Source organism: Gossypium arboreum, chromosome 11 (genome assembly GCF_025698485.1).
Source record: "Gossypium arboreum isolate Shixiya-1 chromosome 11, ASM2569848v2, whole genome shotgun sequence".
Classification (NCBI taxonomy): domain Eukaryota; kingdom Viridiplantae; phylum Streptophyta; class Magnoliopsida; order Malvales; family Malvaceae; genus Gossypium; species Gossypium arboreum.
The window spans coordinates 89,229,199-89,238,058 of record NC_069080.1 but is presented as its reverse complement, the minus strand read 5'-3'; the positions used below and the strand labels follow the sequence as shown (position 1 = coordinate 89,238,058).

Sequence of the window (8,860 nt, the reverse complement as noted above, 5' to 3'; positions counted from 1 at the left end):
AACTTTTATCAAGTGGTTTTTCATGGAAATGGCTTGAAGGACTAGATTGAAAATGTTGTAAAAAGTGGGTAGAAAGATGTGAAATAAAGGAAAATATGCGTTGCCATAAGAATGAAAAACATTTGGCTAGGCTTGGGTAGCCAAAAAATTTCATGCATTTCAATATACGAGCCTAGGAACTAAATTGTAAATAATGTGAAAGGTTAGGGGCAAAATAGTCATTTTTTCTGGGGGTGAAATTTAGACTCGAAAAGAATAATGTGAGATATTGATGATTTATTTTTATTGTTATAGACCCCGGCGAACAAATTTCGGAGGTCGATCGAGGAAAACATGTAACACCCCTAATTTGGGCCTAGAAGTATTGGGCCTTGAGTAGGGATCCGTAAGGAGGTTGTATATAGGTATTTAATTGTGCAATGAAATGAAACAATTAAATGTTTTCTTTAGTGGTTAATGGCTTTGAGAAGTGTTGGAGAAATCTTGGGTTCAAACTTGGGCTTTAGCAAAAATTTTGGTATTAAGTGAAAAAAAACCTGAATGCTTGGATGAGGGCCTTTTAAATTATTGTGTTAAATAAATGACACAAGGAGCAATGTAGTCTAGTGGAAGTGGCGTAATTAAGGTTGTATGGGAGCCTGGGTTTAAGCCTTGGCTCTTGCAATTTATTCTATTTTTTTTAAGGGAACCTGGACTTTGGCCTTTAGACCTTATAATTAATTGGGGATAAAATATGACACAAAAAGAGCCTGTGGTAAAGTGGCAAGGTGGCGTCATAGAGTTGGCAAGGAGGTCCAGGGTTCGAAACTCATGGCAATCAAAGAGCATTTATTTTGCTAACAGGGGGCGGCAAGAGTTGGTGTTGAATTTAAACTCTGATGTTGGAAGGATCCCACATCGGGAAGCTAACATAAGAGTGGATGCGAAGCTGGCTTTAAATAGAGAGAACCATGAGGAGAGTAAATGTACCTTTCTTAGTTGATCCCTTTCGCTGTATGGCGTGCTCGTTTGGGTTGGGCGTCGGCTAAGAGTGCTCAGAGCTTGGATTAACTCCAGTCTCCTATCAGGTGTGTATTTCTCACTACTCTAGCTATAGGATGGCTACTTCGGGCCGCGATGGGTCGAAAAGGGCCATGTAGGCCCAATGGGCCTACGGGCCCAATTGGATAAGTTTGTTTGATTGTGTAGTAAATATTGGACTAGGTTAGGTGAATCTCATATTTGTGGCTAGATTTAGGCTAAAAGGGCCACACGAGCGTGTGGGCCCATTTGGGCCGAGAATAGGCTTTAGGCCCATTCGTATTGTTATCCTTGTTTAGAATACTTTAGTTTACCAAATTACTAAAATGTCCTCAATTTGTAAAATTACCAAAGTACCCTCGATTTACAGAATTACAGTTTTACCCTCGATTTACAAAATTACTAAAATACCCTTAGTTTACAAAATTACCAAAATACCCCTAGTTTGTAAAATTACCAAAATACCACTGGTTTGTGAAATTACCGAAATACCCTCAATTTGTAAAATTACCAAAATACCCCTGATTTACAAAATTACAAAAATACCCTTGACTTTCTAAAAATTATAGAAATACCATTGGTTTACAAAATTATTGAAATACCCTTGGTTTGTAGATTTACCAAAACACCCTTGTAGGATGAAATGACTAAAATACCCTAATAGGTAAAAGATCAGTAAAGCCCTCAGTAGGGTAAAGTGACCGTAATACCCTACATGGTAAAATGACTAATATGCCCTTATGTTCCGTATGTGATGTGCTTAGGATTTACATATATTGATATTGGATTAGTTAAGTTTGAGTGATAGGTGGTGGTTATCGTAGGTGATTGATTTTGGAAACGTTTCAACTTCAACCCATAACAGGTGTGTAATAACCCTCGCAATAGCTTAGATTAATATTCGCCTAAAAGCCGAAATGCTAAAATTCGAGCATTTTGGGAACTTGTGATTTTGCCTTTGCTTAAAGATGAGATAGATACGATATGATCGGTGTTTGGATCGATGGAGCAGGTAAGAGCGCAATTTTGTGGACGATGGTAAGTTGGGCCTCAATGGGCTGAAATCGGGCCCAATGGGCTTTCGGGCCCAATGGCCTTTTGGGCCCTTTGGGTAAAATTGATAGAAAATGGAATCTGGAAAAGTTGCATGTTAACACAGTTAGTACTGTTGTAAAATTTGGATTAAGCAGGCTTAGTGGGCTAAATCAGCATTCGTAGGGCCCATTAGGGGTTTTGGGCCCAAAAGCCCGAATTTGATCAAGTGGGTTAAAGATCATTGTTTAAACACTCAGAAATATTGATAATTGTTAATGAACATGGAAAACCCTGATATTTGGTAAAATTACGAAATTACCCTTATAATATGAAAAATGACTGTTTTGCCCTTGTGGGCAAATGACTGACTTGGACTGTGTGGTTGATGGATTTGATTGTGAATATATGTTGGTGATATGAATGACTTGGCTGTGATTGCTTGATTCAAATATGGGCATGACATTCTGCATACATGACATGTTGCACGGGTTGGGTTTTATAAATGGAGGAAGTGCTAAAAGGGCTATGCCCCAATTTACCGAAAAGGGCTTTTCCCCAGTTTATCAAAAAAGGATTTGCCCCAGTTATTACAAGAGGCTAGGCCTCCAGTTATATGATAAAGCGACTATCTTTGCCGATGGAGAGTTTGGTTGGGTGGGTTGAGTTATTCCCACATGGTGTGTTGGTTGGTACGGGTAGAGAGTAGCGGATGGTGGGTTGAGTAGTCTCCCCAAATAGGCTTGCTTACATTCATTGATATTACATGTGATATTGAAATAGGCCTATGGACCATACCGCTTCTGAGAAAGGCTTGCCGATGATATGATTTATGAAAAGGCTTCGGCCTAGTGATATGATTTATGAAAAGGCTTGACCAAAGATATGTCGAGACTGAATTAGGGTTTAGGCCCATATTGCTACTGTTTAAGGGCTAAGGCCCAGATATCATATCGAATAGGGCTTTGGCCCAGATTGTACTGACACAGTGTTATTCACTGTTTGTTTGTTGTTGGGGATCACACACTGAGTTTTCGTAAACTTACCCCGTTTCTAACTGTGCAGGTAATTCCTAAGCTTAGATGGTTTGGAGCTGCGAGGGACTCGGAGATGGCCACACTACTGTTTTTGTTTCTTTTAATTGCAATAAGTAACTGGTTCATTTTTTTATATAAGTTTTATCTTAATTAATATTATTATTTGGTTTTGGGTTGTAATAAGGCCATTTTAATTATTTTTCTGGGATTATTTTATTTTATACCCTATATTTTACTGATAACAATCCAAAATGGGTTAGACTTAGGGCACGTTTCCAAAATGATAATTGTTTTCAAAATAATGCAACGATACAATTAATCGGTTTATCAAAAAATCTACTTAAATGAATTCCAACTCGTTTTTCTCAAAACCTAACCTCGCACCAAAGTGTGGCAATGGTTGTGGGCATGTCTAGGATTGGATCCAATCAAGAGCTTGGTACTTAAGCAGCCTTCATGGCTCACCTCCTCTATTTCGGATACCTACCTGGTGCACAGCTTCCATTCACTTTATTAACTTAGCAAAGACTATCTTTTAAAACACTAAGAAGGACGTTGAAAGAGGTATGGGTATTCTTAAAAACTTCAATGTGTCACGTCGGATCCGGCCATAATGTCTGGGCCGGGTTTGGGGTGTTACAAAACAAAAGGTTTTAGAATAAACAAAACGCAAAACCGAAACGAATACCAGGTAAGTTTGAATAACTCAAAGTAAACTCATAATATGCTTAGATGTATGTCTTATGAATGTGTAATGATTGTATATAATGAAGGCACGAAAATCCATGAAATGTGTTAATAATAATGATAAGATGATAAATGTCCCGGTTGGAGTTAAAAAGGGAAATTTGATGGATAAACCATAACCTACATGACTTGAGATGTTGCATCTGTTGCAGAAAAGGATTTAGCCCGGACGGGTAATCCATTGATCTGAAATATAGAAAGAATTTAGCCCGAACGGGTGTTCTTTGAGTGATCGAAGCTCCCAAAGAATATGTGTGCATTAAATATTTAGCCCAGACGAGTAATCTGATTAGGGTCTGAATTTAGCCTGGTCTGGTAATTTAGATCCGAGCTCATTAAGGGTGTTTGTCGCTACAAGAGATTTAACCTGGACTGCTAATCCCACCGTAAGATTTGAGGTTTGTGGGAGTGCGTACTTGAGAAGATTACTCTTATGACTTGACGGTAAATGGATAATCCATCGAGATTTCTGAGGTACTCAGCAAGATTAACATGAGATATAGAAATGAAAATGTTGGATGATGAGCTCATCTAAGATAAATTACAAGATAAATTGTTATTGACTAACTTGATGTTTGAGTGCATGTAATAGGAGGCTGTCCTATATTTATTGGATGGGTTGTCTAACATGGTTGTATGCTAATTACTCAGTAAGTTTACTTTCCAGTTATTTGGGCTTACTAAGTATGTAAATGCTTACCCCTCTCTTTTCCCTGTCTTACAGAGCTTGAGGACTCGTAGAGATTGGAAGACGATTGGAGAATCAACACATTATCATCTTGTCCAACTTTGGTATATAAATACTTTTATTTTGTTGAATGGCATGTATAGGGATTTTGTTTACTTTGTCATAAATGTCATTTAGTTTGCCAATATGATGGCTTATAAATGTGTTTATATCACTTGTATAAGGCCATGGGATATGGCTCATTTTGATATTGGTCATGACCTACAATTTGTGCATGGTTTTGTTCAAATGTTCTTGTGATGATTAAAATTGATGTACTGCAATTAGACATATGCAATTTGACCAAATCACATGGGGTGGTTAAGCCACAATTTGGCAATGAGTTAATGTATTGAGCCAAGCTTAATTGAGTTACAAGTCATAGAAATCCTGAATATAAAGGGGATGACCTAGCATGTATAAAATTGATAAGATGAGGTTTACACGTAATGAGATATATCAAGGTCATTTAAGAGTATAATCAGACTATGTTAAGGGTTATTGAAAACTATAAGTGGGTAAGAATATTAGAGGGTGACCAAAGGCTTGGAAAATAGCCCAACAAGGTTCACACGGGTAGACACACAGGAGTGTGTCTAGGCCATGTGTGACACACGGATACCCCCATAGGCGTGGTGTATGGCCGTGTGATCCCTGTACCTAAAATTTTTAAGTCAGAATACATGGTAGTAAACACACGGGTAGAGACACGGCCGCACGTCTCAACTGTGTAGAGGGCACGGCCTAGCACATGGGCGTGTGCCTTGGCCTTGTGCCCCTAAATGCATGCTGGCGTTATAAACAGAATGCTCGAGTTTTTGGACACGGACGACCACACGGGCATGTCTAGGCCGTGTGAAGGACATGGGCCAGAGATAGAGCCGTGTGTCTCAACTGTGTGAAAACCCCTGTAGGTTCAAAATAAGAAATAAATTTAATTAATTCCACACGGGTTAGGGACACGGGCGTGTCTCAAAGCACACTGGCGCTTGCATTGTCTCCATACGGGCATGTGAGATTTAACCTAGAAAATTTTCTTAGGTTCTCGGTTTAGTCTGAGACCATTCCCATTGTATGTTTTGGGCCTCGTACGCCCATAGTAGGGATAGGAAGATGTTGTTTGATGGGTTTTAAATTGGAATGAAATTTTATAACCTGTTTTTTCGAAAATATTTGAGTATGTGTCTGGTAATGCCTCATACCTGGTCTCGGTCTTGGGTACAGGTAAGGGGTGTTACATTTAGTGGTATCAGAGCTATGGTTTAGTCAGTTCTAGGACTACCGTAGGGTATATCGAGTTTAGCTATACATGCCATTATACGAATGTTGATAGTGTGACATCTCCTAACTATTTAATCATCTTTGAATATAGTAAATGTCTTCCAATAAAGCACAAGATGGGTTTGTGAGAGCCGAGAGCCATGCTCTAGCTTCAGTAGAATGAGCTGTTTCGAGTAGTAACAAAAGGCCTATGTTTGAAGGTCGAGAAGAGGATAGAGCTGCTTTCTTTGAAATGATGGATGAGTGGTTTGGGGATTATTTGAGAAATCGCTCCAAAATACCATGACCTCCCCCGCCCCATGACCAGCTTGATAGGGAAGTGCCAGGAGGTATGGCACCTGTAAGAGTTGGTAAAGCTCCGGTGGATAAGCTTAGAAAGTATGGGGCTGAGGAATTTAGATCTAAAATTGATGATGATGCTGAAGGAGTTGATTTCTGGCTCGAGGACACTACACGAGTACTAGACGAGTTATCTTGTACACTTGAGGAGTGTTTAAAGTGTGCTATATCTCTTTTGAAGGATACTGCATACCACTAGTGGAAGACTGTATCTTCAATGGTATCAAAGGAAAACTTCACTTGGGAATTTTTCCAAGTGGAGTTTAGGAAGAAATACATCAGTCAAAGGTTCTTAGACTCAAAGTGAAAGGAGTTCCTGGAACTCAAACAAGAAAATAAGACTGTACCGGAATACGAAAGGGAATTTGTAAGGCTAAGTCAGTATGCGGCAGAATGGGTTCAAACAGAGTTAGAAATGTGTAAACGCTTTGAGGAAGGTCTGAATGAGGAAATCAAGCTGTTGATTGAGATCTTTGAGATAAAAGAGTTTGCTGCATTAGCTGACCGGGCCAAGAAGGCCGAGGAGCTCAATAATGGAAGGAAGCAAGCTAAGAGAGAAGCTCGAGTTTCGAGCAAGAGATCCAGCGGTAGGGCATTCTCATTTTCCACAAAGAAATCAAAGAGGTAACATGGACGTTCCACTTCATCGGTAGGATATTCGGGTAAAGTGAAAAGCTCTAGACGATGTAACCAGAAGTCTTCTTCCCCGATGGTGACTAGTGTAGGGAGTGTAGATGACCAAAAGACAAAGTGTAAAAGCTGTAACAAATTTCACTTCGGAGAGTGCCAAATGAAGAGCGGTTCGTGTTATAGATGTGGTTCTCTTGACCACTTCCTCAGGGACTGCCCAGAGCGAATTGATAAAGATGTAGAATTAGCTCCAAAGTTAAGTACTCCTATTTCACGAGGTAGACCTCTGAGACATCTTGAGAGTGCTAGTGGCAGTCAGGTTGTGACCAAGGACACTGCAAAATCAGAGGCTTGAGCCTCGGTAAGAACACATGCAATACGCGCTTGAGAGGAAGCCTCTTCTCCTGACGTTATCACGAGTACTTTTTCTCTTTTCAATACTTGTTTTGTTGCCTTAATTGATCCAGGATCGACGCATTCATACATTTGTATGAGATTGGTGTCTAGTATGAATATGCCCATTGAACCTATAGAATTTATAGTTAGAGTATCGAACCCATTAGGCAAGTTAGTCCTGATTGATAAAGTCTGTACGAATTATCCTTTGACGATTCAGGGTCATTGTTTTCCGGCTAACCTTATGTTATTGCCATTTGATGAGTTTGATGTAATACTTGGGATGGATTGATTAGCCCTGCATGATGTAATTGTAAACTGTGGTAGCAAGTATATTGAATTGAAGTGTCCAGATGGTGAGATTCTATGGGTTAATTCAAGGGAATTGGATACAACGTGGATTGTAATTACATCAATGGTTGCCTAAAGATATGTGAGAAAAAGGTATGAAGCCTACCTTTCTTTTGTACTGAACACTAAGGAAACGAAGTTGAAGATTGAGTCTGTACCAATAGTATGTGAATATTCAGATGTGTTCCTTGAGGAATTATCCGGACTACCTCCTGATAGAGAAATAGAGTTTGGCATTGAACTGATGCCAAGAACAACTTCTATTCCTATTTCTCCGTATAGGATGACACCCATCGAGCTGAAAGAGTTAAAAGCACAGTTGCAAGAGCTGTCAGATAAAGGTTTTGCAAGGCTGAGCTTTTCGCCTTGGGGTGATCCCGTATTATTTGTAAAGAAGAAAGATGGTTCGATGAGGCTATGTATAGATTATCGGCAACTGAACAAGGTAACTATCAAGAATAAGTATCCTTTGCCAAGGATCGATGATTTGTTCGATCAGTAGAGGGGAGCCACTGTTTCTTTAAGATAGACCTGAGATCCGGCTACTATTAGTTGCGAGTTAAGGAATCGAATGTGCCTAAGACAGCTTTCAGAACAAGGCATGGTCACTATGAATTCCTTGTCATGCCGTTTGGGTTAACGAATGCACCGGCCGTATTTATGGACCTAATGAATAGGATATTTCAGCCATACTTGGACAAGTTCGCCGTTGTGTTCATTGACAACATTTTGATCTATTCCAAGGATGAGACAGAACATGTGAAGCATCTGAGGACTGGATTGTAGACCTTACGGGAAAGATAATTGTCTGCTAAATTTAGCAAAAGTAAGTTTTGGCTCCAAGAAGTAGGGTTTTTGGGTCATATTGTTTCGGGTGATGGCATCTGAGTTGATCCAAGTAAGATCTCTGCTATCGTTGACTGGAAACCACCAAAAAATGTAACCGAGGTTAGAAGCTTTTTGGGCTTAGTCGGTTACTACTAAAGATTTGTGAAAGGATTTTTCATAATAGCAACTCCAATGACGTGGTTGCTATAGAAAGATGTTAAGTTTGAATGGACAGAAAAGTGTCAGTAGAATTTCGAGAAGTTGAAGACATTGCTGACTGGTGCTCCAGTTCTAGTATTACTCGAGCTGGGAAAAGAGTTTGTGGTCTACAGTGATGCATCCTTAAATGGACTGGGTTGTGTGCTTATACAAGATGGCAAGGTGATAGCCTATGCGTCAAAGCAGTTGAAGTCTGACGAGCAAAATTATCCGACGCACGACTTAGAGCTTGCCGCCATTGTTTTTGCCTTGA

At 39.6% G+C, this 8,860-nt stretch overlaps 1 long non-coding RNA gene across 1 annotated transcript; it reads left to right on the top strand.

The window, feature by feature from the left end:
* Positions 1-965: 965 nt before the first annotated feature.
* LOC128284022 (uncharacterized) lies at positions 966-3,273 on the top strand. Its single transcript, XR_008274312.1, has 2 exons — positions 966-1,067; positions 3,118-3,273. It is a non-coding gene; the product is annotated as an uncharacterized LOC128284022 (long non-coding RNA).
* The last annotated feature ends 5,587 nt before the right edge of the window (positions 3,274-8,860 follow it).